Source organism: Euprymna scolopes, chromosome 32, assembly GCF_053919585.1.
Source record: "Euprymna scolopes isolate OS-2025 chromosome 32, ASM5391958v1, whole genome shotgun sequence".
Taxonomy (NCBI): domain Eukaryota; kingdom Metazoa; phylum Mollusca; class Cephalopoda; order Sepiida; family Sepiolidae; genus Euprymna; species Euprymna scolopes.
In genome coordinates, this window is record NC_136513.1 from 47,875,304 (window position 1) to 47,896,370 (window position 21,067).

At 38.7% G+C, this 21,067-nt stretch overlaps 81 non-coding genes across 81 annotated transcripts; all 81 read left to right on the plus strand.

Annotated features, from left to right (window-relative positions):
* The first annotated feature begins 3,669 nt into the window (after positions 1 to 3,669).
* On the plus strand, positions 3,670 to 3,764 carry Trnam-cau (transfer RNA methionine (anticodon CAU)). The gene is made up of 2 exons: positions 3,670 to 3,706; positions 3,729 to 3,764. It is a non-coding gene; the product is annotated as a tRNA-Met (tRNA).
* Positions 3,765 to 3,877: 113 nt separating this feature from the next.
* Positions 3,878 to 3,972, plus strand: Trnam-cau (transfer RNA methionine (anticodon CAU)). The gene is made up of 2 exons: positions 3,878 to 3,914; positions 3,937 to 3,972. It is a non-coding gene; the product is annotated as a tRNA-Met (tRNA).
* Positions 3,973 to 4,085: 113 nt separating this feature from the next.
* Trnam-cau (transfer RNA methionine (anticodon CAU)) lies at positions 4,086 to 4,180 on the plus strand. The gene is made up of 2 exons: positions 4,086 to 4,122; positions 4,145 to 4,180. It is a non-coding gene; the product is annotated as a tRNA-Met (tRNA).
* Positions 4,181 to 4,293: 113 nt separating this feature from the next.
* On the plus strand, positions 4,294 to 4,388 carry Trnam-cau (transfer RNA methionine (anticodon CAU)). Its single transcript has 2 exons — positions 4,294 to 4,330; positions 4,353 to 4,388. It is a non-coding gene; the product is annotated as a tRNA-Met (tRNA).
* Positions 4,389 to 4,501: 113 nt separating this feature from the next.
* On the plus strand, positions 4,502 to 4,596 carry Trnam-cau (transfer RNA methionine (anticodon CAU)). Its single transcript has 2 exons — positions 4,502 to 4,538; positions 4,561 to 4,596. It is a non-coding gene; the product is annotated as a tRNA-Met (tRNA).
* A 113-nt stretch (positions 4,597 to 4,709) lies between these two features.
* Trnam-cau (transfer RNA methionine (anticodon CAU)) lies at positions 4,710 to 4,804 on the plus strand. Its single transcript has 2 exons — positions 4,710 to 4,746; positions 4,769 to 4,804. It is a non-coding gene; the product is annotated as a tRNA-Met (tRNA).
* Positions 4,805 to 4,917: 113 nt separating this feature from the next.
* On the plus strand, positions 4,918 to 5,012 carry Trnam-cau (transfer RNA methionine (anticodon CAU)). Its single transcript has 2 exons — positions 4,918 to 4,954; positions 4,977 to 5,012. It is a non-coding gene; the product is annotated as a tRNA-Met (tRNA).
* Positions 5,013 to 5,125: 113 nt separating this feature from the next.
* On the plus strand, positions 5,126 to 5,220 carry Trnam-cau (transfer RNA methionine (anticodon CAU)). The gene is made up of 2 exons: positions 5,126 to 5,162; positions 5,185 to 5,220. It is a non-coding gene; the product is annotated as a tRNA-Met (tRNA).
* A 113-nt stretch (positions 5,221 to 5,333) lies between these two features.
* Positions 5,334 to 5,428, plus strand: Trnam-cau (transfer RNA methionine (anticodon CAU)). The gene is made up of 2 exons: positions 5,334 to 5,370; positions 5,393 to 5,428. It is a non-coding gene; the product is annotated as a tRNA-Met (tRNA).
* A 113-nt stretch (positions 5,429 to 5,541) lies between these two features.
* On the plus strand, positions 5,542 to 5,636 carry Trnam-cau (transfer RNA methionine (anticodon CAU)). Its single transcript has 2 exons — positions 5,542 to 5,578; positions 5,601 to 5,636. It is a non-coding gene; the product is annotated as a tRNA-Met (tRNA).
* Positions 5,637 to 5,749: 113 nt separating this feature from the next.
* Positions 5,750 to 5,844, plus strand: Trnam-cau (transfer RNA methionine (anticodon CAU)). The gene is made up of 2 exons: positions 5,750 to 5,786; positions 5,809 to 5,844. It is a non-coding gene; the product is annotated as a tRNA-Met (tRNA).
* Positions 5,845 to 5,957: 113 nt separating this feature from the next.
* Positions 5,958 to 6,052, plus strand: Trnam-cau (transfer RNA methionine (anticodon CAU)). Its single transcript has 2 exons — positions 5,958 to 5,994; positions 6,017 to 6,052. It is a non-coding gene; the product is annotated as a tRNA-Met (tRNA).
* Positions 6,053 to 6,165: 113 nt separating this feature from the next.
* On the plus strand, positions 6,166 to 6,260 carry Trnam-cau (transfer RNA methionine (anticodon CAU)). The gene is made up of 2 exons: positions 6,166 to 6,202; positions 6,225 to 6,260. It is a non-coding gene; the product is annotated as a tRNA-Met (tRNA).
* Positions 6,261 to 6,373: 113 nt separating this feature from the next.
* Positions 6,374 to 6,468, plus strand: Trnam-cau (transfer RNA methionine (anticodon CAU)). The gene is made up of 2 exons: positions 6,374 to 6,410; positions 6,433 to 6,468. It is a non-coding gene; the product is annotated as a tRNA-Met (tRNA).
* A 113-nt stretch (positions 6,469 to 6,581) lies between these two features.
* On the plus strand, positions 6,582 to 6,676 carry Trnam-cau (transfer RNA methionine (anticodon CAU)). The gene is made up of 2 exons: positions 6,582 to 6,618; positions 6,641 to 6,676. It is a non-coding gene; the product is annotated as a tRNA-Met (tRNA).
* A 113-nt stretch (positions 6,677 to 6,789) lies between these two features.
* Trnam-cau (transfer RNA methionine (anticodon CAU)) lies at positions 6,790 to 6,884 on the plus strand. Its single transcript has 2 exons — positions 6,790 to 6,826; positions 6,849 to 6,884. It is a non-coding gene; the product is annotated as a tRNA-Met (tRNA).
* Positions 6,885 to 6,997: 113 nt separating this feature from the next.
* On the plus strand, positions 6,998 to 7,092 carry Trnam-cau (transfer RNA methionine (anticodon CAU)). Its single transcript has 2 exons — positions 6,998 to 7,034; positions 7,057 to 7,092. It is a non-coding gene; the product is annotated as a tRNA-Met (tRNA).
* Positions 7,093 to 7,205: 113 nt separating this feature from the next.
* Trnam-cau (transfer RNA methionine (anticodon CAU)) lies at positions 7,206 to 7,300 on the plus strand. Its single transcript has 2 exons — positions 7,206 to 7,242; positions 7,265 to 7,300. It is a non-coding gene; the product is annotated as a tRNA-Met (tRNA).
* Positions 7,301 to 7,413: 113 nt separating this feature from the next.
* On the plus strand, positions 7,414 to 7,508 carry Trnam-cau (transfer RNA methionine (anticodon CAU)). Its single transcript has 2 exons — positions 7,414 to 7,450; positions 7,473 to 7,508. It is a non-coding gene; the product is annotated as a tRNA-Met (tRNA).
* Positions 7,509 to 7,621: 113 nt separating this feature from the next.
* Positions 7,622 to 7,716, plus strand: Trnam-cau (transfer RNA methionine (anticodon CAU)). The gene is made up of 2 exons: positions 7,622 to 7,658; positions 7,681 to 7,716. It is a non-coding gene; the product is annotated as a tRNA-Met (tRNA).
* A 113-nt stretch (positions 7,717 to 7,829) lies between these two features.
* On the plus strand, positions 7,830 to 7,924 carry Trnam-cau (transfer RNA methionine (anticodon CAU)). The gene is made up of 2 exons: positions 7,830 to 7,866; positions 7,889 to 7,924. It is a non-coding gene; the product is annotated as a tRNA-Met (tRNA).
* A 113-nt stretch (positions 7,925 to 8,037) lies between these two features.
* On the plus strand, positions 8,038 to 8,132 carry Trnam-cau (transfer RNA methionine (anticodon CAU)). Its single transcript has 2 exons — positions 8,038 to 8,074; positions 8,097 to 8,132. It is a non-coding gene; the product is annotated as a tRNA-Met (tRNA).
* Positions 8,133 to 8,245: 113 nt separating this feature from the next.
* Positions 8,246 to 8,340, plus strand: Trnam-cau (transfer RNA methionine (anticodon CAU)). The gene is made up of 2 exons: positions 8,246 to 8,282; positions 8,305 to 8,340. It is a non-coding gene; the product is annotated as a tRNA-Met (tRNA).
* A 113-nt stretch (positions 8,341 to 8,453) lies between these two features.
* Trnam-cau (transfer RNA methionine (anticodon CAU)) lies at positions 8,454 to 8,548 on the plus strand. The gene is made up of 2 exons: positions 8,454 to 8,490; positions 8,513 to 8,548. It is a non-coding gene; the product is annotated as a tRNA-Met (tRNA).
* A 113-nt stretch (positions 8,549 to 8,661) lies between these two features.
* Trnam-cau (transfer RNA methionine (anticodon CAU)) lies at positions 8,662 to 8,756 on the plus strand. Its single transcript has 2 exons — positions 8,662 to 8,698; positions 8,721 to 8,756. It is a non-coding gene; the product is annotated as a tRNA-Met (tRNA).
* Positions 8,757 to 8,869: 113 nt separating this feature from the next.
* Positions 8,870 to 8,964, plus strand: Trnam-cau (transfer RNA methionine (anticodon CAU)). The gene is made up of 2 exons: positions 8,870 to 8,906; positions 8,929 to 8,964. It is a non-coding gene; the product is annotated as a tRNA-Met (tRNA).
* Positions 8,965 to 9,077: 113 nt separating this feature from the next.
* Trnam-cau (transfer RNA methionine (anticodon CAU)) lies at positions 9,078 to 9,172 on the plus strand. Its single transcript has 2 exons — positions 9,078 to 9,114; positions 9,137 to 9,172. It is a non-coding gene; the product is annotated as a tRNA-Met (tRNA).
* Positions 9,173 to 9,285: 113 nt separating this feature from the next.
* Positions 9,286 to 9,380, plus strand: Trnam-cau (transfer RNA methionine (anticodon CAU)). Its single transcript has 2 exons — positions 9,286 to 9,322; positions 9,345 to 9,380. It is a non-coding gene; the product is annotated as a tRNA-Met (tRNA).
* Positions 9,381 to 9,493: 113 nt separating this feature from the next.
* Positions 9,494 to 9,588, plus strand: Trnam-cau (transfer RNA methionine (anticodon CAU)). The gene is made up of 2 exons: positions 9,494 to 9,530; positions 9,553 to 9,588. It is a non-coding gene; the product is annotated as a tRNA-Met (tRNA).
* A 113-nt stretch (positions 9,589 to 9,701) lies between these two features.
* Positions 9,702 to 9,796, plus strand: Trnam-cau (transfer RNA methionine (anticodon CAU)). Its single transcript has 2 exons — positions 9,702 to 9,738; positions 9,761 to 9,796. It is a non-coding gene; the product is annotated as a tRNA-Met (tRNA).
* A 113-nt stretch (positions 9,797 to 9,909) lies between these two features.
* Trnam-cau (transfer RNA methionine (anticodon CAU)) lies at positions 9,910 to 10,004 on the plus strand. Its single transcript has 2 exons — positions 9,910 to 9,946; positions 9,969 to 10,004. It is a non-coding gene; the product is annotated as a tRNA-Met (tRNA).
* A 113-nt stretch (positions 10,005 to 10,117) lies between these two features.
* Positions 10,118 to 10,212, plus strand: Trnam-cau (transfer RNA methionine (anticodon CAU)). The gene is made up of 2 exons: positions 10,118 to 10,154; positions 10,177 to 10,212. It is a non-coding gene; the product is annotated as a tRNA-Met (tRNA).
* Positions 10,213 to 10,325: 113 nt separating this feature from the next.
* Trnam-cau (transfer RNA methionine (anticodon CAU)) lies at positions 10,326 to 10,420 on the plus strand. The gene is made up of 2 exons: positions 10,326 to 10,362; positions 10,385 to 10,420. It is a non-coding gene; the product is annotated as a tRNA-Met (tRNA).
* A 113-nt stretch (positions 10,421 to 10,533) lies between these two features.
* Trnam-cau (transfer RNA methionine (anticodon CAU)) lies at positions 10,534 to 10,628 on the plus strand. Its single transcript has 2 exons — positions 10,534 to 10,570; positions 10,593 to 10,628. It is a non-coding gene; the product is annotated as a tRNA-Met (tRNA).
* A 113-nt stretch (positions 10,629 to 10,741) lies between these two features.
* Positions 10,742 to 10,836, plus strand: Trnam-cau (transfer RNA methionine (anticodon CAU)). Its single transcript has 2 exons — positions 10,742 to 10,778; positions 10,801 to 10,836. It is a non-coding gene; the product is annotated as a tRNA-Met (tRNA).
* A 113-nt stretch (positions 10,837 to 10,949) lies between these two features.
* Positions 10,950 to 11,044, plus strand: Trnam-cau (transfer RNA methionine (anticodon CAU)). Its single transcript has 2 exons — positions 10,950 to 10,986; positions 11,009 to 11,044. It is a non-coding gene; the product is annotated as a tRNA-Met (tRNA).
* Positions 11,045 to 11,157: 113 nt separating this feature from the next.
* On the plus strand, positions 11,158 to 11,252 carry Trnam-cau (transfer RNA methionine (anticodon CAU)). The gene is made up of 2 exons: positions 11,158 to 11,194; positions 11,217 to 11,252. It is a non-coding gene; the product is annotated as a tRNA-Met (tRNA).
* Positions 11,253 to 11,365: 113 nt separating this feature from the next.
* Positions 11,366 to 11,460, plus strand: Trnam-cau (transfer RNA methionine (anticodon CAU)). Its single transcript has 2 exons — positions 11,366 to 11,402; positions 11,425 to 11,460. It is a non-coding gene; the product is annotated as a tRNA-Met (tRNA).
* Positions 11,461 to 11,573: 113 nt separating this feature from the next.
* Trnam-cau (transfer RNA methionine (anticodon CAU)) lies at positions 11,574 to 11,668 on the plus strand. Its single transcript has 2 exons — positions 11,574 to 11,610; positions 11,633 to 11,668. It is a non-coding gene; the product is annotated as a tRNA-Met (tRNA).
* A 113-nt stretch (positions 11,669 to 11,781) lies between these two features.
* Positions 11,782 to 11,876, plus strand: Trnam-cau (transfer RNA methionine (anticodon CAU)). The gene is made up of 2 exons: positions 11,782 to 11,818; positions 11,841 to 11,876. It is a non-coding gene; the product is annotated as a tRNA-Met (tRNA).
* A 113-nt stretch (positions 11,877 to 11,989) lies between these two features.
* Positions 11,990 to 12,084, plus strand: Trnam-cau (transfer RNA methionine (anticodon CAU)). Its single transcript has 2 exons — positions 11,990 to 12,026; positions 12,049 to 12,084. It is a non-coding gene; the product is annotated as a tRNA-Met (tRNA).
* Positions 12,085 to 12,197: 113 nt separating this feature from the next.
* Positions 12,198 to 12,292, plus strand: Trnam-cau (transfer RNA methionine (anticodon CAU)). Its single transcript has 2 exons — positions 12,198 to 12,234; positions 12,257 to 12,292. It is a non-coding gene; the product is annotated as a tRNA-Met (tRNA).
* Positions 12,293 to 12,405: 113 nt separating this feature from the next.
* Positions 12,406 to 12,500, plus strand: Trnam-cau (transfer RNA methionine (anticodon CAU)). Its single transcript has 2 exons — positions 12,406 to 12,442; positions 12,465 to 12,500. It is a non-coding gene; the product is annotated as a tRNA-Met (tRNA).
* Positions 12,501 to 12,613: 113 nt separating this feature from the next.
* Positions 12,614 to 12,708, plus strand: Trnam-cau (transfer RNA methionine (anticodon CAU)). Its single transcript has 2 exons — positions 12,614 to 12,650; positions 12,673 to 12,708. It is a non-coding gene; the product is annotated as a tRNA-Met (tRNA).
* A 113-nt stretch (positions 12,709 to 12,821) lies between these two features.
* On the plus strand, positions 12,822 to 12,916 carry Trnam-cau (transfer RNA methionine (anticodon CAU)). Its single transcript has 2 exons — positions 12,822 to 12,858; positions 12,881 to 12,916. It is a non-coding gene; the product is annotated as a tRNA-Met (tRNA).
* Positions 12,917 to 13,029: 113 nt separating this feature from the next.
* Positions 13,030 to 13,124, plus strand: Trnam-cau (transfer RNA methionine (anticodon CAU)). Its single transcript has 2 exons — positions 13,030 to 13,066; positions 13,089 to 13,124. It is a non-coding gene; the product is annotated as a tRNA-Met (tRNA).
* Positions 13,125 to 13,237: 113 nt separating this feature from the next.
* Positions 13,238 to 13,332, plus strand: Trnam-cau (transfer RNA methionine (anticodon CAU)). Its single transcript has 2 exons — positions 13,238 to 13,274; positions 13,297 to 13,332. It is a non-coding gene; the product is annotated as a tRNA-Met (tRNA).
* A 113-nt stretch (positions 13,333 to 13,445) lies between these two features.
* Trnam-cau (transfer RNA methionine (anticodon CAU)) lies at positions 13,446 to 13,540 on the plus strand. Its single transcript has 2 exons — positions 13,446 to 13,482; positions 13,505 to 13,540. It is a non-coding gene; the product is annotated as a tRNA-Met (tRNA).
* A 113-nt stretch (positions 13,541 to 13,653) lies between these two features.
* Positions 13,654 to 13,748, plus strand: Trnam-cau (transfer RNA methionine (anticodon CAU)). Its single transcript has 2 exons — positions 13,654 to 13,690; positions 13,713 to 13,748. It is a non-coding gene; the product is annotated as a tRNA-Met (tRNA).
* A 113-nt stretch (positions 13,749 to 13,861) lies between these two features.
* Trnam-cau (transfer RNA methionine (anticodon CAU)) lies at positions 13,862 to 13,956 on the plus strand. Its single transcript has 2 exons — positions 13,862 to 13,898; positions 13,921 to 13,956. It is a non-coding gene; the product is annotated as a tRNA-Met (tRNA).
* A 113-nt stretch (positions 13,957 to 14,069) lies between these two features.
* Trnam-cau (transfer RNA methionine (anticodon CAU)) lies at positions 14,070 to 14,164 on the plus strand. Its single transcript has 2 exons — positions 14,070 to 14,106; positions 14,129 to 14,164. It is a non-coding gene; the product is annotated as a tRNA-Met (tRNA).
* A 113-nt stretch (positions 14,165 to 14,277) lies between these two features.
* Positions 14,278 to 14,372, plus strand: Trnam-cau (transfer RNA methionine (anticodon CAU)). Its single transcript has 2 exons — positions 14,278 to 14,314; positions 14,337 to 14,372. It is a non-coding gene; the product is annotated as a tRNA-Met (tRNA).
* Positions 14,373 to 14,485: 113 nt separating this feature from the next.
* Positions 14,486 to 14,580, plus strand: Trnam-cau (transfer RNA methionine (anticodon CAU)). The gene is made up of 2 exons: positions 14,486 to 14,522; positions 14,545 to 14,580. It is a non-coding gene; the product is annotated as a tRNA-Met (tRNA).
* Positions 14,581 to 14,693: 113 nt separating this feature from the next.
* Trnam-cau (transfer RNA methionine (anticodon CAU)) lies at positions 14,694 to 14,788 on the plus strand. Its single transcript has 2 exons — positions 14,694 to 14,730; positions 14,753 to 14,788. It is a non-coding gene; the product is annotated as a tRNA-Met (tRNA).
* A 113-nt stretch (positions 14,789 to 14,901) lies between these two features.
* Positions 14,902 to 14,996, plus strand: Trnam-cau (transfer RNA methionine (anticodon CAU)). Its single transcript has 2 exons — positions 14,902 to 14,938; positions 14,961 to 14,996. It is a non-coding gene; the product is annotated as a tRNA-Met (tRNA).
* Positions 14,997 to 15,109: 113 nt separating this feature from the next.
* On the plus strand, positions 15,110 to 15,204 carry Trnam-cau (transfer RNA methionine (anticodon CAU)). Its single transcript has 2 exons — positions 15,110 to 15,146; positions 15,169 to 15,204. It is a non-coding gene; the product is annotated as a tRNA-Met (tRNA).
* Positions 15,205 to 15,317: 113 nt separating this feature from the next.
* On the plus strand, positions 15,318 to 15,412 carry Trnam-cau (transfer RNA methionine (anticodon CAU)). Its single transcript has 2 exons — positions 15,318 to 15,354; positions 15,377 to 15,412. It is a non-coding gene; the product is annotated as a tRNA-Met (tRNA).
* Positions 15,413 to 15,525: 113 nt separating this feature from the next.
* On the plus strand, positions 15,526 to 15,620 carry Trnam-cau (transfer RNA methionine (anticodon CAU)). Its single transcript has 2 exons — positions 15,526 to 15,562; positions 15,585 to 15,620. It is a non-coding gene; the product is annotated as a tRNA-Met (tRNA).
* Positions 15,621 to 15,733: 113 nt separating this feature from the next.
* Trnam-cau (transfer RNA methionine (anticodon CAU)) lies at positions 15,734 to 15,828 on the plus strand. The gene is made up of 2 exons: positions 15,734 to 15,770; positions 15,793 to 15,828. It is a non-coding gene; the product is annotated as a tRNA-Met (tRNA).
* Positions 15,829 to 15,941: 113 nt separating this feature from the next.
* Positions 15,942 to 16,036, plus strand: Trnam-cau (transfer RNA methionine (anticodon CAU)). The gene is made up of 2 exons: positions 15,942 to 15,978; positions 16,001 to 16,036. It is a non-coding gene; the product is annotated as a tRNA-Met (tRNA).
* Positions 16,037 to 16,149: 113 nt separating this feature from the next.
* Positions 16,150 to 16,244, plus strand: Trnam-cau (transfer RNA methionine (anticodon CAU)). The gene is made up of 2 exons: positions 16,150 to 16,186; positions 16,209 to 16,244. It is a non-coding gene; the product is annotated as a tRNA-Met (tRNA).
* Positions 16,245 to 16,357: 113 nt separating this feature from the next.
* On the plus strand, positions 16,358 to 16,452 carry Trnam-cau (transfer RNA methionine (anticodon CAU)). Its single transcript has 2 exons — positions 16,358 to 16,394; positions 16,417 to 16,452. It is a non-coding gene; the product is annotated as a tRNA-Met (tRNA).
* A 113-nt stretch (positions 16,453 to 16,565) lies between these two features.
* Trnam-cau (transfer RNA methionine (anticodon CAU)) lies at positions 16,566 to 16,660 on the plus strand. The gene is made up of 2 exons: positions 16,566 to 16,602; positions 16,625 to 16,660. It is a non-coding gene; the product is annotated as a tRNA-Met (tRNA).
* A 113-nt stretch (positions 16,661 to 16,773) lies between these two features.
* Positions 16,774 to 16,868, plus strand: Trnam-cau (transfer RNA methionine (anticodon CAU)). Its single transcript has 2 exons — positions 16,774 to 16,810; positions 16,833 to 16,868. It is a non-coding gene; the product is annotated as a tRNA-Met (tRNA).
* A 113-nt stretch (positions 16,869 to 16,981) lies between these two features.
* Trnam-cau (transfer RNA methionine (anticodon CAU)) lies at positions 16,982 to 17,076 on the plus strand. The gene is made up of 2 exons: positions 16,982 to 17,018; positions 17,041 to 17,076. It is a non-coding gene; the product is annotated as a tRNA-Met (tRNA).
* A 113-nt stretch (positions 17,077 to 17,189) lies between these two features.
* On the plus strand, positions 17,190 to 17,284 carry Trnam-cau (transfer RNA methionine (anticodon CAU)). The gene is made up of 2 exons: positions 17,190 to 17,226; positions 17,249 to 17,284. It is a non-coding gene; the product is annotated as a tRNA-Met (tRNA).
* A 113-nt stretch (positions 17,285 to 17,397) lies between these two features.
* Trnam-cau (transfer RNA methionine (anticodon CAU)) lies at positions 17,398 to 17,492 on the plus strand. Its single transcript has 2 exons — positions 17,398 to 17,434; positions 17,457 to 17,492. It is a non-coding gene; the product is annotated as a tRNA-Met (tRNA).
* A 113-nt stretch (positions 17,493 to 17,605) lies between these two features.
* On the plus strand, positions 17,606 to 17,700 carry Trnam-cau (transfer RNA methionine (anticodon CAU)). Its single transcript has 2 exons — positions 17,606 to 17,642; positions 17,665 to 17,700. It is a non-coding gene; the product is annotated as a tRNA-Met (tRNA).
* Positions 17,701 to 17,813: 113 nt separating this feature from the next.
* Positions 17,814 to 17,908, plus strand: Trnam-cau (transfer RNA methionine (anticodon CAU)). Its single transcript has 2 exons — positions 17,814 to 17,850; positions 17,873 to 17,908. It is a non-coding gene; the product is annotated as a tRNA-Met (tRNA).
* Positions 17,909 to 18,021: 113 nt separating this feature from the next.
* On the plus strand, positions 18,022 to 18,116 carry Trnam-cau (transfer RNA methionine (anticodon CAU)). Its single transcript has 2 exons — positions 18,022 to 18,058; positions 18,081 to 18,116. It is a non-coding gene; the product is annotated as a tRNA-Met (tRNA).
* Positions 18,117 to 18,229: 113 nt separating this feature from the next.
* Trnam-cau (transfer RNA methionine (anticodon CAU)) lies at positions 18,230 to 18,324 on the plus strand. The gene is made up of 2 exons: positions 18,230 to 18,266; positions 18,289 to 18,324. It is a non-coding gene; the product is annotated as a tRNA-Met (tRNA).
* A 113-nt stretch (positions 18,325 to 18,437) lies between these two features.
* On the plus strand, positions 18,438 to 18,532 carry Trnam-cau (transfer RNA methionine (anticodon CAU)). Its single transcript has 2 exons — positions 18,438 to 18,474; positions 18,497 to 18,532. It is a non-coding gene; the product is annotated as a tRNA-Met (tRNA).
* A 321-nt stretch (positions 18,533 to 18,853) lies between these two features.
* Trnam-cau (transfer RNA methionine (anticodon CAU)) lies at positions 18,854 to 18,948 on the plus strand. Its single transcript has 2 exons — positions 18,854 to 18,890; positions 18,913 to 18,948. It is a non-coding gene; the product is annotated as a tRNA-Met (tRNA).
* Positions 18,949 to 19,061: 113 nt separating this feature from the next.
* On the plus strand, positions 19,062 to 19,156 carry Trnam-cau (transfer RNA methionine (anticodon CAU)). Its single transcript has 2 exons — positions 19,062 to 19,098; positions 19,121 to 19,156. It is a non-coding gene; the product is annotated as a tRNA-Met (tRNA).
* Positions 19,157 to 19,426: 270 nt separating this feature from the next.
* Positions 19,427 to 19,521, plus strand: Trnam-cau (transfer RNA methionine (anticodon CAU)). Its single transcript has 2 exons — positions 19,427 to 19,463; positions 19,486 to 19,521. It is a non-coding gene; the product is annotated as a tRNA-Met (tRNA).
* Positions 19,522 to 19,634: 113 nt separating this feature from the next.
* Trnam-cau (transfer RNA methionine (anticodon CAU)) lies at positions 19,635 to 19,729 on the plus strand. Its single transcript has 2 exons — positions 19,635 to 19,671; positions 19,694 to 19,729. It is a non-coding gene; the product is annotated as a tRNA-Met (tRNA).
* A 113-nt stretch (positions 19,730 to 19,842) lies between these two features.
* Trnam-cau (transfer RNA methionine (anticodon CAU)) lies at positions 19,843 to 19,937 on the plus strand. The gene is made up of 2 exons: positions 19,843 to 19,879; positions 19,902 to 19,937. It is a non-coding gene; the product is annotated as a tRNA-Met (tRNA).
* A 113-nt stretch (positions 19,938 to 20,050) lies between these two features.
* Positions 20,051 to 20,145, plus strand: Trnam-cau (transfer RNA methionine (anticodon CAU)). Its single transcript has 2 exons — positions 20,051 to 20,087; positions 20,110 to 20,145. It is a non-coding gene; the product is annotated as a tRNA-Met (tRNA).
* Positions 20,146 to 20,258: 113 nt separating this feature from the next.
* On the plus strand, positions 20,259 to 20,353 carry Trnam-cau (transfer RNA methionine (anticodon CAU)). The gene is made up of 2 exons: positions 20,259 to 20,295; positions 20,318 to 20,353. It is a non-coding gene; the product is annotated as a tRNA-Met (tRNA).
* A 321-nt stretch (positions 20,354 to 20,674) lies between these two features.
* On the plus strand, positions 20,675 to 20,769 carry Trnam-cau (transfer RNA methionine (anticodon CAU)). Its single transcript has 2 exons — positions 20,675 to 20,711; positions 20,734 to 20,769. It is a non-coding gene; the product is annotated as a tRNA-Met (tRNA).
* A 113-nt stretch (positions 20,770 to 20,882) lies between these two features.
* On the plus strand, positions 20,883 to 20,977 carry Trnam-cau (transfer RNA methionine (anticodon CAU)). Its single transcript has 2 exons — positions 20,883 to 20,919; positions 20,942 to 20,977. It is a non-coding gene; the product is annotated as a tRNA-Met (tRNA).
* Positions 20,978 to 21,067: the final 90 nt, after the last annotated feature.

Below are 21,067 nucleotides of genomic sequence, written 5' to 3' on the forward strand. Positions count from 1 at the left end.
GATTTTGTCGAGATGAAGTAGGTCTAATCTAAAACGTTATGGAAACAAGAAGCTACATTCTAAAGATTTATTTTTAAAATTTACATTTTTATTAAATTAGGTTTTTTACACACGATCAAAATTATAAGACCAGAGACAAAAATTCTATTAAATTGTGCAAAAAGTGTAGTAAAAGTGTATGAAAACATTCAACAATCAAATTTAATAATGCGTTCTACCTCCACTGCTTTTGATGACCTCAAAAGTCCTTGGAGGCATGCTAGAAATAAAGGTTCCCATTAAGGTACGGGGATCCTGCTCCAGTTTATGAAGATGGCTTCACGAAGTTCATTTTTTGTTGAATATTGTTTGTCATTTCGATAAACCTCTCTTGTCATCCATCCCCAAACATTTTCAACTGGGTTCAAGTCCGGTGAGCATGCAGGATGTCCCAAGAGATGCACTCCATTTTCTTGTAGAAAGCTCAAGGTCCGTCTTGCAGTGTGGATTGCAGCATTATCCTGTTGGAATAACCATCCATCCCCACACAAACGATGACCCTCCCTCATCAAAGATACTTTTTGTAGCATGCTAACATAACCAGCTGTTGTCTGACGACCCTGCACCACCTGGAGCTCCATCGTCCCTCTATAAGAAAAGGCCCCCCATACCATTACGGACCCTCCACCACTATGACATGTGGAAAAAAATTTCAAGGGGCATGTTTTTGTCATGCCAATATCGCTGGAAGCCATCAGGACAATCTAAATTGAATTTTTTCTCATCAGAAAGAAGACTTTCTTCCACTTCTCAACATCCCAGGTTTGGTATTAACGACCAAATCTTAAGCAGTCCACTTTGTGACGTGGAAGCAATCGAGGAATTTGTTTACTTTTTATTTACCATGCTTTTTGTTGTAAGTATCGTCTGACGGTTATTGGACTGCAATCAGCATCTGTAACCGTAATCTTAATTTGACTAGAAGAAAGTCCTCTGTCATTCATAACAACCCGTCTGATTCTCCTACTCAATACAGGAGAAATTTGAGGGGGGTGGCTACCAAAGGATTTTGCTTTTTCATAATTCTCAGTGTTCTTTAGAAAGTTGCAAATAACAGTTTTACTGCGATTTACCTTAGTTGCTATCGCTCGCTGTGACAAACCTTGCTTATAGAATCTTAGAATTTGAGAGCGCTCAACTTCGGTTAGTTTTCCTGCTTTATGCATGGTAAAGCCTTTTCACAGTGATTGCTAATCTCTAACTGAACAAAAAACATTAGAATTATCATAAATCTAACAATTGTCTTGGTCTTATAATTTTGATCATGTGTAAAAAGCCTAATTTAATAATTTTTTGGAATGTACTTTTTTGTTTCCATAACCTTTTAGATTTTTGCTTTTTCATAATTCTCAGTGTTCTTTAGAAAGTTGCAAATAACAGTTTTACTGCGATTTACCTTAGTTGCTATCGCTCGCTGTGACAAATCTTACTTATGGAATCCTAAAATTCGAGAGCGCTCAACTTCGGTTAGTTTTCTTGCTTTGGGCATGGTAACACCTTTACACAGTTATTGCTAATCTCTAACTGAACTAAAAACATTAAAATTACCATAAATCTAACAATTGGTCTTCTAATTTTGATCATGTGTAAAAAGCCTAAGTTAATAAAAATGCAAATTTTTAAATAAAATTTTTGGAATGTACCTTTTTGTTTCCATAAACTTTTAGATTGTAGTATTAGTAACCTTAAGTCGGAAGAGTTTAACATCTATCCTTAAAAAAAGGTTTCTTTTTAAAGATTAAAGATTTTTAAGTGGTGTTAAATTTTTGATCAGCAGTATATTTCTGTGTTACATTTTATGAAGGTGTTGTGTTCGTCATTTCAGAAGCTTGTATTGAATTATTTATTTTATTAGGTTGTGCCCTAAAAGCATTCTAAACCCTAAAAAACTATATCTATCAAGCAAGCTGGCTTACTTCTTATATATATATGTGTGCGTGTATATATATATATATATATATATATATATATATATATATATTTGTTTTTGAAATATAATTATCCACTGCCACATGTTTCGTCGTCTATGACTCACAGAGTAACTAAATCTAGCGAGATTCGAAATCGGGACCCACGGTAATGAGCCTAAACTCTTAACCTACTCGTCCATCTCGCACGACTGCTTAGATATATCATGATTTACTTAGATGTTCTTTGTTTTTGTTTTTGCTATACGTTTGGAATGAATTCAATTATTTACGAAAGTGCATTTTTACCTAAATGCCAGTTATATATATATATATATATATATATAAAAGTGAACGTGTGTGTGTGTGTGTGTGTGTGTGTGTGTGTGTGTGTGTGTGTGTGTGTGTGTGTGTGTGTGTGTGTGTGCATTTCCTACGCAATAACTGTCAATTTTTAGTCAGACTCAAAATTTCATATACAGGGTACTGAGATTTGGGAAAATCGATGTGATCGGTTTTTGGCCAGAAATCTGGCGATTAAGGGGTCAAAGTTCAACGATTTGACCTTTGAGAACTCTACCAAACTCCTCCGACAATTTTGGGTCTATGCACTTGAAATTTTAGATATAGGTTCATTGGACATGGATCTAACTTAATAACTTGATTTGAGCCCAAAACAATAAATTTTAAGGTGTTATAATAGAGGTCAAAGTTTAAAAAAATTTACCTCTGCAGTCTCTTCCAAATTACTCAGACAATTTCTGGTCTAAATATTTGAAATTTTATATAAAGGGTATTCAGAGATAGGGCAAGCTTTTTCATCAGTTTGGGTCGCAAATTTTTAATTACCAATATATAAATATATGTATGTATGTCTGTGTGCATGTCAGCCTTAAACTTTCAATAGAGGCGATAGATTTTACCAAGATCAGTATCGTTTTAAAGTTCGACCTTTCATACGACAAATATCGAAAAATTTGCTAAAAACATTAATATCTTCCCCTTCAACTAGGCACTTTTCTACAGGGAGGGGGGGTCACTGTTTTCGCCGATTTTTTTTAAAGTTATCCTCTCCTTTAGATTGTTTAGCCTTAGTTTTAAAAAATGTCGCTTCCGGTTTGGTGGTGGTCATAACAGCATAAACGTAAGGTTTTACCCCGTTCTCTTCCTCCATTGCGTTACGGGTTCAAGCCTGCCTTCCTACTACCACGTTTTTTTTTTTTTGCTCAACATACACATCCAAACACCCGGGCCACGCCGGGCTGAAATGCTAGTATATATATATATATATATATATATATATATATATATATATATATATATATATATATATATATATATATATATATATAAGAGCAAATAGTTAATAAAACATGTTAAAAAAAAACTTGGAAAAAGAGTTAAAAACATATTTAATCTGAAAAGGAACCATTAATAAGTGGATAGTCCTTAATCCGCGAAGAAATACTTTCCTTCTCATCAGAGGGTAGGAATTAGCAAAGTGCGGGATCGGATTTTGCATAAAAAAGTATTTGATGCAACTGCAAGTCAAGTTTTATTTTATATATATATATATATATATATATATATATATATATATATATATATATATATATATATTTGTCCATTTCGTGTGACGGAACTGGAATATTAAATGTAAAAAAAATAAACAATTTACAAAAAATAACGTTCAGAAAGAATTTACAAGAGATATTGTTCAGTTGTCTCGGTAGCGCAGTAGGCAGCGCGTCAGTCTCATACTCATGAAGCGAAAGTAGAGCAATCTGAAGGTCGTGAGTTCGATCCTCACCCGGGGCATTACTTTTGTTGATTTTTCAATATCAAACTTTATATTTGTCGTTTTCGTGTGACGGAACTGGAATCTTACATGTAATACAATTTAAACAATTTACAAGAGATATTGTGCAGTTGTCTCGGTAGCGCAGTAGGCAGCGCGTCAGTCTCATAATCATGAAGCGAAAGTAGAGCAATCTGAAGGTCGTGAGTTCGATCCTCACCCGGGGCATTACTTTTGTTGATTTTTCAATATCAAACTTTATATTTGTCGTTTTCGTGTGACGGAACTGGAATCTTACATGTAAAAGAATTTAAACAATTCGCAATAGATATTGTTCAGTTGTCTCGGTAGCGCAGTAGGCAGCGCGTCAGTCTCATAATCATGAAGCGAAAGTGGAGCAATCTGAAGGTCGTGAGTTCGATCCTCACCCGGGGCATTACTTTTGTTGATTTTTCAATATCAAACTTTATATTTGTCGTTTTCGTGTGACGGAACTGGAATCTTACATGTAAAAGAATTTAAACAATTCGCAATAGATATTGTTCAGTTGTCTCGGTAGCGCAGTAGGCAGCGCGTCAGTCTCATAATCATGAAGCGAAAGTGGAGCAATCTGAAGGTCGTGAGTTCGATCCTCACCCGGGGCATTACTTTTGTTGATTTTTCAATATCAAACTTTATATTTGTCGTTTTCGTGTGACGGAACTGGAATCTTACATGTAAAAGAATTTAAACAATTCGCAATAGATATTGTTCAGTTGTCTCGGTAGCGCAGTAGGCAGCGCGTCAGTCTCATAATCATGAAGCGAAAGTGGAGCAATCTGAAGGTCGTGAGTTCGATCCTCACCCGGGGCATTACTTTTGTTGATTTTTCAATATCAAACTTTATATTTGTCGTTTTCGTGTGACGGAACTGGAATCTTACATGTAAAAGAATTTAAACAATTCGCAATAGATATTGTTCAGTTGTCTCGGTAGCGCAGTAGGCAGCGCGTCAGTCTCATAATCATGAAGCGAAAGTGGAGCAATCTGAAGGTCGTGAGTTCGATCCTCACCCGGGGCATTACTTTTGTTGATTTTTCAATATCAAACTTTATATTTGTCGTTTTCGTGTGACGGAACTGGAATCTTACATGTAAAAGAATTTAAACAATTCGCAATAGATATTGTTCAGTTGTCTCGGTAGCGCAGTAGGCAGCGCGTCAGTCTCATAATCATGAAGCGAAAGTGGAGCAATCTGAAGGTCGTGAGTTCGATCCTCACCCGGGGCATTACTTTTGTTGATTTTTCAATATCAAACTTTATATTTGTCGTTTTCGTGTGACGGAACTGGAATCTTACATGTAAAAGAATTTAAACAATTCGCAATAGATATTGTTCAGTTGTCTCGGTAGCGCAGTAGGCAGCGCGTCAGTCTCATAATCATGAAGCGAAAGTGGAGCAATCTGAAGGTCGTGAGTTCGATCCTCACCCGGGGCATTACTTTTGTTGATTTTTCAATATCAAACTTTATATTTGTCGTTTTCGTGTGACGGAACTGGAATCTTACATGTAAAAGAATTTAAACAATTCGCAATAGATATTGTTCAGTTGTCTCGGTAGCGCAGTAGGCAGCGCGTCAGTCTCATAATCATGAAGCGAAAGTGGAGCAATCTGAAGGTCGTGAGTTCGATCCTCGCCCGGGGCATTACTTTTGTTGATTTTTCAATATCAAACTTTATATTTGTCGTTTTCGTGTGACGGAACTGGAATCTTACATGTAAAAGAATTTAAACAATTCGCAATAGATATTGTTCAGTTGTCTCGGTAGCGCAGTAGGCAGCGCGTCAGTCTCATAATCATGAAGCGAAAGTAGAGCAATCTGAAGGTCGTGAGTTCGATCCTCACCCGGGGCATTACTTTTGTTGATTTTTCAATATCAAACTTTATATTTGTCGTTTTCGTGTGACGGAACTGGAATCTTACATGTAAAAGAATTTAAACAATTCGCAATAGATATTGTTCAGTTGTCTCGGTAGCGCAGTAGGCAGCGCGTCAGTCTCATAATCATGAAGCGAAAGTAGAGCAATCTGAAGGTCGTGAGTTCGATCCTCACCCGGGGCATTACTTTTGTTGATTTTTCAATATCAAACTTTATATTTGTCGTTTTCGTGTGACGGAACAGGAATCTTACATGTCAAAGAATTTAAACAATTCGCAATAGATATTGTTCAGTTGTCTCGGTAGCGCAGTAGGCAGCGCGTCAGTCTCATAATCATGAAGCGAAAGTAGAGCAATCTGAAGGTCGTGAGTTCGATCCTCACCCGGGGCATTACTTTTGTTGATTTTTCAATATCAAACTTTATATTTGTCGTTTTCGTGTGACGGAACTGGAATCTTACATGTAAAAGAATTTAAACAATTCGCAATAGATATTGTTCAGTTGTCTCGGTAGCGCAGTAGGCAGCGCGTCAGTCTCATAATCATGAAGCGAAAGTAGAGCAATCTGAAGGTCGTGAGTTCGATCCTCACCCGGGGCATTACTTTTGTTGATTTTTCAATATCAAACTTTATATTTGTCGTTTTCGTGTGACGGAACTGGAATCTTACATGTAAAAGAATTTAAACAATTCGCAATAGATATTGTTCAGTTGTCTCGGTAGCGCAGTAGGCAGCGCGTCAGTCTCATAATCATGAAGCGAAAGTAGAGCAATCTGAAGGTCGTGAGTTCGATCCTCACCCGGGGCATTACTTTTGTTGATTTTTCAATATCAAACTTTATATTTGTCGTTTTCGTGTGACGGAACTGGAATCTTACATGTAAAAGAATTTAAACAATTCGCAATAGATATTGTTCAGTTGTCTCGGTAGCGCAGTAGGCAGCGCGTCAGTCTCATAATCATGAAGCGAAAGTAGAGCAATCTGAAGGTCGTGAGTTCGATCCTCACCCGGGGCATTACTTTTGTTGATTTTTCAATATCAAACTTTATATTTGTCGTTTTCGTGTGACGGAACTGGAATCTTACATGTAAAAGAATTTAAACAATTCGCAATAGATATTGTTCAGTTGTCTCGGTAGCGCAGTAGGCAGCGCGTCAGTCTCATAATCATGAAGCGAAAGTAGAGCAATCTGAAGGTCGTGAGTTCGATCCTCACCCGGGGCATTACTTTTGTTGATTTTTCAATATCAAACTTTATATTTGTCGTTTTCGTGTGACGGAACTGGAATCTTACATGTAAAAGAATTTAAACAATTCGCAATAGATATTGTTCAGTTGTCTCGGTAGCGCAGTAGGCAGCGCGTCAGTCTCATAATCATGAAGCGAAAGTAGAGCAATCTGAAGGTCGTGAGTTCGATCCTCACCCGGGGCATTACTTTTGTTGATTTTTCAATATCAAACTTTATATTTGTCGTTTTCGTGTGACGGAACTGGAATCTTACATGTAAAAGAATTTAAACAATTCGCAATAGATATTGTTCAGTTGTCTCGGTAGCGCAGTAGGCAGCGCGTCAGTCTCATAATCATGAAGCGAAAGTAGAGCAATCTGAAGGTCGTGAGTTCGATCCTCACCCGGGGCATTACTTTTGTTGATTTTTCAATATCAAACTTTATATTTGTCGTTTTCGTGTGACGGAACTGGAATCTTACATGTAAAAGAATTTAAACAATTCGCAATAGATATTGTTCAGTTGTCTCGGTAGCGCAGTAGGCAGCGCGTCAGTCTCATAATCATGAAGCGAAAGTAGAGCAATCTGAAGGTCGTGAGTTCGATCCTCACCCGGGGCATTACTTTTGTTGATTTTTCAATATCAAACTTTATATTTGTCGTTTTCGTGTGACGGAACTGGAATCTTACATGTAAAAGAATTTAAACAATTCGCAATAGATATTGTTCAGTTGTCTCGGTAGCGCAGTAGGCAGCGCGTCAGTCTCATAATCATGAAGCGAAAGTAGAGCAATCTGAAGGTCGTGAGTTCGATCCTCACCCGGGGCATTACTTTTGTTGATTTTTCAATATCAAACTTTATATTTGTCGTTTTCGTGTGACGGAACTGGAATCTTACATGTAAAAGAATTTAAACAATTCGCAATAGATATTGTTCAGTTGTCTCGGTAGCGCAGTAGGCAGCGCGTCAGTCTCATAATCATGAAGCGAAAGTAGAGCAATCTGAAGGTCGTGAGTTCGATCCTCACCCGGGGCATTACTTTTGTTGATTTTTCAATATCAAACTTTATATTTGTCGTTTTCGTGTGACGGAACTGGAATCTTACATGTAAAAGAATTTAAACAATTCGCAATAGATATTGTTCAGTTGTCTCGGTAGCGCAGTAGGCAGCGCGTCAGTCTCATAATCATGAAGCGAAAGTAGAGCAATCTGAAGGTCGTGAGTTCGATCCTCACCCGGGGCATTACTTTTGTTGATTTTTCAATATCAAACTTTATATTTGTCGTTTTCGTGTGACGGAACTGGAATCTTACATGTAAAAGAATTTAAACAATTCGCAATAGATATTGTTCAGTTGTCTCGGTAGCGCAGTAGGCAGCGCGTCAGTCTCATAATCATGAAGCGAAAGTAGAGCAATCTGAAGGTCGTGAGTTCGATCCTCACCCGGGGCATTACTTTTGTTGATTTTTCAATATCAAACTTTATATTTGTCGTTTTCGTGTGACGGAACTGGAATCTTACATGTAAAAGAATTTAAACAATTCGCAATAGATATTGTTCAGTTGTCTCGGTAGCGCAGTAGGCAGCGCGTCAGTCTCATAATCATGAAGCGAAAGTAGAGCAATCTGAAGGTCGTGAGTTCGATCCTCACCCGGGGCATTACTTTTGTTGATTTTTCAATATCAAACTTTATATTTGTCGTTTTCGTGTGACGGAACTGGAATCTTACATGTAAAAGAATTTAAACAATTCGCAATAGATATTGTTCAGTTGTCTCGGTAGCGCAGTAGGCAGCGCGTCAGTCTCATAATCATGAAGCGAAAGTGGAGCAATCTGAAGGTCGTGAGTTCGATCCTCACCCGGGGCATTACTTTTGTTGATTTTTCAATATCAAACTTTATATTTGTCGTTTTCGTGTGACGGAACTGGAATCTTACATGTAAAAGAATTTAAACAATTCGCAATAGATATTGTTCAGTTGTCTCGGTAGCGCAGTAGGCAGCGCGTCAGTCTCATAATCATGAAGCGAAAGTAGAGCAATCTGAAGGTCGTGAGTTCGATCCTCACCCGGGGCATTACTTTTGTTGATTTTTCAATATCAAACTTTATATTTGTCGTTTTCGTGTGACGGAACTGGAATCTTACATGTAAAAGAATTTAAACAATTCGCAATAGATATTGTTCAGTTGTCTCGGTAGCGCAGTAGGCAGCGCGTCAGTCTCATAATCATGAAGCGAAAGTGGAGCAATCTGAAGGTCGTGAGTTCGATCCTCACCCGGGGCATTACTTTTGTTGATTTTTCAATATCAAACTTTATATTTGTCGTTTTCGTGTGACGGAACTGGAATCTTACATGTAAAAGAATTTAAACAATTCGCAATAGATATTGTTCAGTTGTCTCGGTAGCGCAGTAGGCAGCGCGTCAGTCTCATAATCATGAAGCGAAAGTGGAGCAATCTGAAGGTCGTGAGTTCGATCCTCACCCGGGGCATTACTTTTGTTGATTTTTCAATATCAAACTTTATATTTGTCGTTTTCGTGTGACGGAACTGGAATCTTACATGTAAAAGAATTTAAACAATTCGCAATAGATATTGTTCAGTTGTCTCGGTAGCGCAGTAGGCAGCGCGTCAGTCTCATAATCATGAAGCGAAAGTGGAGCAATCTGAAGGTCGTGAGTTCGATCCTCACCCGGGGCATTACTTTTGTTGATTTTTCAATATCAAACTTTATATTTGTCGTTTTCGTGTGACGGAACTGGAATCTTACATGTAAAAGAATTTAAACAATTCGCAATAGATATTGTTCAGTTGTCTCGGTAGCGCAGTAGGCAGCGCGTCAGTCTCATAATCATGAAGCGAAAGTGGAGCAATCTGAAGGTCGTGAGTTCGATCCTCACCCGGGGCATTACTTTTGTTGATTTTTCAATATCAAACTTTATATTTGTCGTTTTCGTGTGACGGAACTGGAATCTTACATGTAAAAGAATTTAAACAATTCGCAATAGATATTGTTCAGTTGTCTCGGTAGCGCAGTAGGCAGCGCGTCAGTCTCATAATCATGAAGCGAAAGTGGAGCAATCTGAAGGTCGTGAGTTCGATCCTCACCCGGGGCATTACTTTTGTTGATTTTTCAATATCAAACTTTATATTTGTCGTTTTCGTGTGACGGAACTGGAATCTTACATGTAATACAATTTAAAAACTTAACAAGAGATATTGTTCAGTTGTCTCGGTAGCGCAGTAGGCAGCGCGTCAGTCTCATAATCATGAAGCGAAAGTGGAGCAATCTGAAGGTCGTGAGTTCGATCCTCACCCGGGGCATTACTTTTGTTGATTTTTCAATATCAAACTTTATATTTGTCGTTTTCGTGTGACGGAACTGGAATCTTACATGTAAAAGAATTTAAACAATTCGCAATAGATATTGTTCAGTTGTCTCGGTAGCGCAGTAGGCAGCGCGTCAGTCTCATAATCATGAAGCGAAAGTGGAGCAATCTGAAGGTCGTGAGTTCGATCCTCACCCGGGGCATTACTTTTGTTGATTTTTCAATATCAAACTTTATATTTGTCGTTTTCGTGTGACGGAACTGGAATCTTACATGTAAAAGAATTTAAACAATTCGCAATAGATATTGTTCAGTTGTCTCGGTAGCGCAGTAGGCAGCGCGTCAGTCTCATAATCATGAAGCGAAAGTAGAGCAATCTGAAGGTCGTGAGTTCGATCCTCACCCGGGGCATTACTTTTGTTGATTTTTCAATATCAAACTTTATATTTGTCGTTTTCGTGTGACGGAACTGGAATCTTACATGTAAAAGAATTTAAACAATTCGCAATAGATATTGTTCAGTTGTCTCGGTAGCGCAGTAGGCAGCGCGTCAGTCTCATAATCATGAAGCGAAAGTGGAGCAATCTGAAGGTCGTGAGTTCGATCCTCACCCGGGGCATTACTTTTGTTGATTTTTCAATATCAAACTTTATATTTGTCGTTTTCGTGTGACGGAACTGGAATCTTACATGTAATACAATTTAAAAACTTAACAAGAGATATTGTTCAGTTGTCTCGGTAGCGCAGTAGGCAGCGCGTCAGTCTCATAATCATGAAGCGAAAGTAGAGCAATCTGAAGGTCGTGAGTTCGATCCTCACCCGGGGCATTACTTTTGTTGATTTTTCAATATCAAACTTTATATTTGTCGTTTTCGTGTGACGGAACTGGAATCTTACATGTAAAAGAATTTAAACAATTCGCAATAGATATTGTTCAGTTGTCTCGGTAGCGCAGTAGGCAGCGCGTCAGTCTCATAATCATGAAGCGAAAGTGGAGCAATCTGAAGGTCGTGAGTTCGATCCTCACCCGGGGCATTACTTTTATTGATTTTTCAATATCAAACTTTATATTTGTCGTTTTCGTGTGACGGAACTGGAATCTTACATGTAAAAGAATTTAAACAATTCGCAATAGATATTGTTCAGTTGTCTCGGTAGCGCAGTAGGCAGCGCGTCAGTCTCATAATCATGAAGCGAAAGTGGAGCAATCTGAAGGTCGTGAGTTCGATCCTCACCCGGGGCATTACTTTTGTTGATTTTTCAATATCAAACTTTATATTTGTCGTTTTCGTGTGACGGAACTGGAATCTTACATGTAATACAATTTAAAAACTTAACAATAGATATTGTTCAGTTGTCTCGGTAGCGCAGTAGGCAGCGCGTCAGTCTCATAATCATGAAGCGAAAGTAGAGCAATCTGAAGGTCGTGAGTTCGATCCTCACCCGGGGCATTACTTTTGTTGATTTTTCAATATCAAACTTTATATTTGTCGTTTTCGTGTGACGGAACTGGAATCTTACATGTAAAAGAATTTAAACAATTCGCAATAGATATTGTTCAGTTGTCTCGGTAGCGCAGTAGGCAGCGCGTCAGTCTCATAATCATGAAGCGAAAGTGGAGCAATCTGAAGGTCGTGAGTTCGATCCTCACCCGGGGCATTACTTTTGTTGATTTTTCAATATCAAACTTTATATTTGTCGTTTTCGTGTGACGGAACTGGAATCTTACATGTAATACAATTTAAAAACTTAACAAGAGATATTGTTCAGTTGTCTCGGTAGCGCAGTAGGCAGCGCGTCAGTCTCATAATCATGAAGCGAAAGTGGAGCAATCTGAAGGTCGTGAGTTCGATCCTCACCCGGGGCATTACTTTTGTTGATTTTTCAATATCAAACTTTATATTTGTCGTTTTCGTGTGACGGAACTGGAATCTTACATGTAAAAGAATTTAAACAATTCGCAATAGATATTGTTCAGTTGTCTCGGTAGCGCAGTAGGCAGCGCGTCAGTCTCATAATCATGAAGCGAAAGTAGAGCAATCTGAAGGTCGTGAGTTCGATCCTCACCCGGGGCATTACTTTTGTTGATTTTTCAATATCAAACTTTATATTTGTCGTTTTCGTGTGACGGAACTGGAATCTTACATGTAAAAGAATTTAAACAATTCGCAATAGATATTGTTCAGTTGTCTCGGTAGCGCAGTAGGCAGCGCGTCAGTCTCATAATCATGAAGCGAAAGTAGAGCAATCTGAAGGTCGTGAGTTCGATCCTCACCCGGGGCATTACTTTTGTTGATTTTTCAATATCAAACTTTATATTTGTCGTTTTCGTGTGACGGAACTGGAATCTTACATGTAAAAGAATTTAAACAATTCGCAATAGATATTGTTCAGTTGTCTCGGTAGCGCAGTAGGCAGCGCGTCAGTCTCATAATCATGAAGCGAAAGTAGAGCAATCTGAAGGTCGTGAGTTCGATCCTCACCCGGGGCATTACTTTTGTTGATTTTTCAATATCAAACTTTATATTTGTCGTTTTCGTGTGACGGAACTGGAATCTTACATGTAAAAGAATTTAAACAATTCGCAATAGATATTGTTCAGTTGTCTCGGTAGCGCAGTAGGCAGCGCGTCAGTCTCATAATCATGAAGCGAAAGTAGAGCAATCTGAAGGTCGTGAGTTCGATCCTCACCCGGGGCATTACTTTTGTTGATTTTTCAATATCAAACTTTATATTTGTCGTTTTCGTGTGACGGAACTGGAATCTTACATGTAAAAGAATTTAAACAATTCGCAATAGATATTGTTCAGTTGTCTCGGTAGCGCAGTAGGCAGCGCGTCAGTCTCATAATCATGAAGCGAAAGTAGAGCAATCTGAAGGTCGTGAGTTCGATCCTCACCCGGGGCATTACTTTTGTTGATTTTTCAATATCAAACTTTATATTTGTCGTTTTCGTGTGACGGAACTGGAATCTTACATGTAATACAATTTAAAAACTTAACAAGAGATATTGTTCAGTTGTCTCGGTAGCGCAGTAGGCAGCGCGTCAGTCTCATAATCATGAAGCGAAAGTAGAACAATCTGAAGGTCGTGAGTTCGATCCTCACCCGGGGCATTACTTTTGTTGATTTTTCAATATCAAACTTTATATTTGTCGTTTTCGTGTGACGGAACTGGAATCTTACATGTAATACAATTTAAACAATTAACAAGAGATATTGTTCAGTTGTCTCGGTAGCGCAGTAGGCAGCGCGTCAGTCTCATAATCATGAAGCGAAAGTAGAGCAATCTGAAGGTCGTGAGTTCGATCCTCACCCGGGGCATTACTTTTGTTGATTTTTCAATATCAAACTTTATATTTGTCGTTTTCGTGTGACGGAACTGGAATCTTACATGTAAAAGAATTTAAACAATTCGCAATAGATATTGTTCAGTTGTCTCGGTAGCGCAGTAGGCAGCGCGTCAGTCTCATAATCATGAAGCGAAAGTAGAGCAATCTGAAGGTCGTGAGTTCGATCCTCACCCGGGGCATTACTTTTGTTGATTTTTCAATATCAAACTTTATATTTGTCGTTTTCGTGTGACGGAACTGGAATCTTACATGTAAAAGAATTTAAACAATTCGCAATAGATATTGTTCAGTTGTCTCGGTAGCGCAGTAGGCAGCGCGTCAGTCTCATAATCATGAAGCGAAAGTAGAGCAATCTGAAGGTCGTGAGTTCGATCCTCACCCGGGGCATTACTTTTGTTGATTTTTCAATATCAAACTTTATATTTGTCGTTTTCGTGTGACGGAACTGGAATCTTACATGTAAAAGAATTTAAACAATTCGCAATAGATATTGTTCAGTTGTCTCGGTAGCGCAGTAGGCAGCGCGTCAGTCTCATAATCATGAAGCGAAAGTAGAGCAATCTGAAGGTCGTGAGTTCGATCCTCACCCGGGGCATTACTTTTGTTGATTTTTCAATATCAAACTTTATATTTGTCGTTTTCGTGTGACGGAACTGGAATCTTACATGTAAAAGAATTTAAACAATTCGCAATAGATATTGTTCAGTTGTCTCGGTAGCGCAGTAGGCAGCGCGTCAGTCTCATAATCATGAAGCGAAAGTAGAGCAATCTGAAGGTCGTGAGTTCGATCCTCACCCGGGGCATTACTTTTGTTGATTTTTCAATATCAAACTTTATATTTGTCGTTTTCGTGTGACGGAACTGGAATCTTACATGTAAAAGAATTTAAACAATTCGCAATAGATATTGTTCAGTTGTCTCGGTAGCGCAGTAGGCAGCGCGTCAGTCTCATAATCATGAAGCGAAAGTAGAGCAATCTGAAGGTCGTGAGTTCGATCCTCACCCGGGGCATTACTTTTGTTGATTTTTCAATATCAAACTTTATATTTGTCGTTTTCGTGTGACGGAACTGGAATCTTACATGTAAAAGAATTTAAACAATTCGCAATAGATATTGTTCAGTTGTCTCGGTAGCGCAGTAGGCAGCGCGTCAGTCTCATAATCATGAAGCGAAAGTAGAGCAATCTGAAGGTCGTGAGTTCGATCCTCACCCGGGGCATTACTTTTGTTGATTTTTCAATATCAAACTTTATATTTGTCGTTTTCGTGTGACGGAACTGGAATCTTACATGTAAAAGAATTTAAACAATTCGCAATAGATATTGTTCAGTTGTCTCGGTAGCGCAGTAGGCAGCGCGTCAGTCTCATAATCATGAAGCGAAAGTAGAGCAATCTGAAGGTCGTGAGTTCGATCCTCACCCGGGGCATTACTTTTGTTGATTTTTCAATATCAAACTTTATATTTGTCGTTTTCGTGTGACGGAACTGGAATCTTACATGTAATACAATTTAAACAATTAACAAGAGATATTGTTCAGTTGTCTCGGTAGCGCAGTAGGCAGCGCGTCAGTCTCATAATCATGAAGCGAAAGTAGAGCAATCTGAAGGTCGTGAGTTCGATCCTCACCCGGGGCATTACTTTTGTTGATTTTTCAATATCAAACTTTATATTTGTCGTTTTCGTGTGACGGAACTGGAATCTTACATGTAATACAATTTAAACAATTAACAAGAGATATTGTTCAGTTGTCTCGGTAGCGCAGTAGGCAGCGCGTCAGTCTCATAATCATGAAGCGAAAGTAGAGCAATCTGAAGGTCGTGAGTTCGATCCTCACCCGGGGCATTACTTTTGTTGATTTTTCAATATCAAACTTTATATTTGTCGTTTTCGTGTGACGGAACTGGAATCTTACATGTAATACAATTTAAACAATTCGCAATAGATATTGTTCAGTTGTCTCGGTAGCGCAGTAGGCAGCGCGTCAGTCTCATAATCATGAAGCGAAAGTAGAGCAATCTGAAGGTCGTGAGTTCGATCCTCACCCGGGGCATTACTTTTGTTGATTTTTCAATATCAAACTTTATATTTGTCGTTTTCGTGTGACGGAACTGGAATCTTACATGTAAAAGAATTTAAACAATTCGCAATAGATATTGTTCAGTTGTCTCGGTAGCGCAGTAGGCAGCGCGTCAGTCTCATAATCATGAAGCGAAAGTAGAGCAATCTGAAGGTCGTGAGTTCGATCCTCACCCGGGGCATTACTTTTGTTGATTTTTCAATATCAAACTTTATATTTGTCGTTTTCGTGTGACGGAACTGGAATCTTACATGTAATACAATTTAAACAATTAACAAGAGATATTGTTCAGTTGTCTCGGTAGCGCAGTAGGCAGCGCGTCAGTCTCATAATCATGAAGCGAAAGTAGAGCAATCTGAAGGTCGTGAGTTCGATCCTCACCCGGGGCATTACTTTTGTTGATTTTTCAATATCAAACTTTATATTTGTCGTTTTCGTGTGACGGAACTGGAATCTTACATGTAATACAATTTAAACAATTCGCAATAGATATTGTTCAGTTGTCTCGGTAGCGCAGTAGGCAGCGCGTCAGTCTCATAATCATGAAGCGAAAGTAGAGCAATCTGAAGGTCGTGAGTTCGATCCTCACCCGGGGCATTACTTTTGTTGATTTTTCAATATCAAACTTTATATTTGTCGTTTTCGTGTGACGGAACTGGAATCTTACATGTAAAAGAATTTAAACAATTCGCAATAGATATTGTTCAGTTGTCTCGGTAGCGCAGTAGGCAGCGCGTCAGTCTCATAATCATGAAGCGAAAGTAGAGCAATCTGAAGGTCGTGAGTTCGATCCTCACCCGGGGCATTACTTTTGTTGATTTTTCAATATCAAACTTTATATTTGTCGTTTTCGTGTGACGGAACTGGAATCTTACATGTAATACAATTTAAACAATTAACAAGAGATATTGTTCAGTTGTCTCGGTAGCGCAGTAGGCAGCGCGTCAGTCTCATAATCATGAAGCGAAAGTAGAGCAATCTGAAGGTCGTGAGTTCGATCCTCACCCGGGGCATTACTTTTGTTGATTTTTCAATATCAAACTTTATATTTGTCGTTTTCGTGTGACGGAACTGGAATCTTACATGTAATACAATTTAAACAATTCGCAATAGATATTGTTCAGTTGTCTCGGTAGCGCAGTAGGCAGCGCGTCAGTCTCATAATCATGAAGCGAAAGTAGAGCAATCTGAAGGTCGTGAGTTCGATCCTCACCCGGGGCATTACTTTTGTTGATTTTTCAATATCAAACTTTATATTTGTCGTTTTCGTGTGACGGAACTGGAATCTTACATGTAAAAGAATTTAAACAATTCGCAATAGATATTGTTCAGTTGTCTCGGTAGCGCAGTAGGCAGCGCGTCAGTCTCATAATCATGAAGCGAAAGTAGAGCAATCTGAAGGTCGTGAGTTCGATCCTCACCCGGGGCATTACTTTTGTTGATTTTTCAATATCAAACTTTATATTTGTCGTTTTCGTGTGACGGAACTGGAATCTTACATGTAATACAATTTAAACAATTAACAAGAGATATTGTTCAGTTGTCTCGGTAGCGCAGTAGGCAGCGCGTCAGTCTCATAATCATGAAGCGAAAGTAGAGCAATCTGAAGGTCGTGAGTTCGATCCTCACCCGGGGCATTACTTTTGTTGATTTTTCAATATCAAACTTTATATTTGTCGTTTTCGTGTGACGGAACTGGAATCTTACATGTAATACAATTTAAACAATTAACAAGAGATATTGTTCAGTTGTCTCGGTAGCGCAGTAGGCAGCGCGTCAGTCTCATAATCATGAAGCGAAAGTAGAGCAATCTGAAGGTCGTGAGTTCGATCCTCACCCGGGGCATTACTTTTGTTGATTTTTCAATATCAAACTTTATATTTGTCGTTTTCGTGTGACGGAACTGGAATCTTACATGTAAAAGAATTTAAACAATTCGCAATAGATATTGTTCAGTTGTCTCGGTAGCGCAGTAGGCAGCGCGTCAGTCTCATAATCATGAAGCGAAAGTAGAGCAATCTGAAGGTCGTGAGTTCGATCCTCACCCGGGGCATTACTTTTGTTGATTTTTCAATATCAAACTTTATATTTGTCGTTTTCGTGTGACGGAACTGGAATCTTACATGTAATACAATTTAAAAACTTAACAAGAGATATTGTTCAGTTGTCTCGGTAGCGCAGTAGGCAGCGCGTCAGTCTCATAATCATGAAGCGAAAGTAGAGCAATCTGAAGGTCGTGAGTTCGATCCTCACCCGGGGCATTACTTTTGTTGATTTTTCAATATCAAACTTTATATTTGTCGTTTTCGTGTGACGGAACTGGAATCTTACATGTAAAAGAATTTAAACAATTAACAAGAGATATTGTTCAGTTGTCTCGGTAGCGCAGTAGGCAGCGCGTCAGTCTCATAATCATGAAGCGAAAGTAGAGCAATCTGAAGGTCGTGAGTTCGATCCTCACCCGGGGCATTACTTTTGTTGATTTTTCAATATCAAACTTTATATTTGTCGTTTTCGTGTGACGGAACTGGAATCTTACATGTAAAAGAATTTAAACAATTAACAAGAGATATTGTTCAGTTGTCTCGGTAGCGCAGTAGGCAGCGCGTCAGTCTCATAATCATGAAGCGAAAGTAGAGCAATCTGAAGGTCGTGAGTTCGATCCTCACCCGGGGCATTACTTTTGTTGATTTTTCAATATCAAACTTTATATTTGTCGTTTTCGTGTGACGGAACTGGAATCTTACATGTAAAAGAATTTAAACAATTCGCAATAGATATTGTTCAGTTGTCTCGGTAGCGCAGTAGGCAGCGCGTCAGTCTCATAATCATGAAGCGAAAGTAGAGCAATCTGAAGGTCGTGAGTTCGATCCTCACCCGGGGCATTACTTTTGTTGATTTTTCAATATCAAACTTTATATTTGTCGTTTTCGTGTGACGGAACTGGAATCTTACATGTAATACAATTTAAACAATTAACAAGAGATATTGTTCAGTTGTCTCGGTAGCGCAGTAGGCAGCGCGTCAGTCTCATAATCATGAAGCGAAAGTAGAGCAATCTGAAGGTCGTGAGTTCGATCCTCACCCGGAGCATTACTTTTGTTGATTTTTCAATATCAAACTTTATATTTGTCGTTTTCGTGTGACGGAACTGGAATCTTACATGTAAAAGAATTTAAACAATTCGCAATAGATATTGTTCAGTTGTCTCGGTAGCGCAGTAGGCAGCGCGTCAGTCTCATAATCATGAAGCGAAAGTAGAGCAATCTGAAGGTCGTGAGTTCGATCCTCACCCGGGGCATTACTTTTGTTGATTTTTCAATATCAAACTTTATATTTGTCGTTTTCGTGTGACGGAACTGGAATCTTACATGTAAAAGAATTTAAACAATTCGCAATAGATATTGTTCAGTTGTCTCGGTAGCGCAGTAGGCAGCGCGTCAGTCTCATAATCATGAAGCGAAAGTAGAGCAATCTGAAGGTCGTGAGTTCGATCCTCACCCGGGGCATTACTTTTGTTGATTTTTCAATATCAAACTTTATATTTGTCGTTTTCGTGTGACGGAACTGGAATCTTACATGTAATACAATTTAAACAATTAACAAGAGATATTGTTCAGTTGTCTCGGTAGCGCAGTAGGCAGCGCGTCAGTCTCACCCGGGGCATTACTTTTGTTGATTTTTCAATATCAAACTTTATATTTGTCGTTTTCGTGTGATGGTACTGGAATCTTACATGTAATACAATTTAAAAACTTAACAAGAGATATTGTTCAGTTGTCTCGGTAGCGCAGTAGGCAGCGCGTCAGTCTCATAATCATGAAGCGAAAGTAGAGCAATCTGAAGGTCGTGAGTTCGATCCTCACCCGGGGCATTACTTTTGTTGATTTTTCAATATCAAACTTTATATTTGTCGTTTTCGTGTGACGGAACTGGAATCTTACATGTAATACAATTTAAAAACTTAACAAGAGATATTGTTCAGTTGTCTCGGTAGCGCAGTAGGCAGCGCGTCAGTCTCATAATCATGAAGCGAAAGTAGAGCAATCTGAAGGTCGTGAGTTCGATCCTCACCCGGGGCATTACTTTTGTTGATTTTTCAATATCAAACTTTATATTTGTCGTTTTCGTGTGACGGAACTGGAATCTTACATGTAATACAATTTAAACAATTAACAATAGATATTGTTCAGTTGTCTCGGTAGCGCAGTAGGCAGCGCGTCAGTCTCATAATCATGAAGCGAAAGTAGAGCAATCTGAAGGTCGTGAGTTCGATCCTCACCCGGGGCATTACTTTTGTTGATTTTTCAATATCAAACTTTATATTTGTCGTTTTCGTGTGACGGAACTGGAATCTTACATGTAATACAATTTAAACAATTAACAATAGGTATTGTTCAGTTGTCTCGGTAGCGCAGTAGGCAGCGCGTCAGTCTCATAATCATGAAGCGAAAGTAGAGCAATCTGAAGGTCGTGAGTTCGATCCTCACCCGGGGCATTACTTTTGTTGATTTTTCAATATCAAACTTTATATTTGTCGTTTTCGTGTGACGGAACTGGAATCTTACATGTAATACAATTTAAACAATTAACAATAGATATTGTTCAGTTGTCTCGGTAGCGCAGTAGGCAGCGCGTCAGTCTCATAATCATGAAGCGAAAGTAGAGCAATCTGAAGGTCGTGAGTTCGATCCTCACCCGGGGCATTACTTTTGTTGATTTTTCAATATCAAACTTTATATTTGTCGTTTTCGTGTGACGGAACTGGAATCTTACATGTAATACAATTTAAACAATTAACAATAGGTATTGTTCAGTTGTCTCGGTAGCGCAGTAGGCAGCGCGTCAGTCTCATAATCATGAAGCGAAAGTAGAGCAATCTGAAGGTCGTGAGTTCGATGCTCACCCGGGGCATTACTATTGTTGATTTTTCAATATCAAACTTTATATTTGTCGTTTTCGTGTGACGGAACTGGAATCTTACATGTAATACAATTTAAACAATTAACAAGAGATATTGTTCAGTTGTCTCGGTAGCGCAGTAGGCAGCGCGTCAGTCTCATAATCATGAAGCGAAAGTAGAGCAATCTGAAGGTCGTGAGTTCGATCCTCACCCGGGGCATTACTTTTGTTGATTTTTCAATATCAAACTTTATATTTGTCGTTTTCGTGTGACGGAACTGGAATCTTACATGTAATACAATTTAAACAATTAACAAGAGATATTGTTCAGTTGTCTCGGTAGCGCAGTAGGCAGCGCGTCAGTCTCATAATCATGAAGCGAAAGTAGAGCAATCTGAAGGTCGTGAGTTCGATCCTCACCCGGGGCATTACTTTTGTTGATTTTTCAATATCAAACTTTAAATTTGTCGTTTTCGTGTGACGGAACTGGAATCTTACATGTAAAAGAATTTAAACAA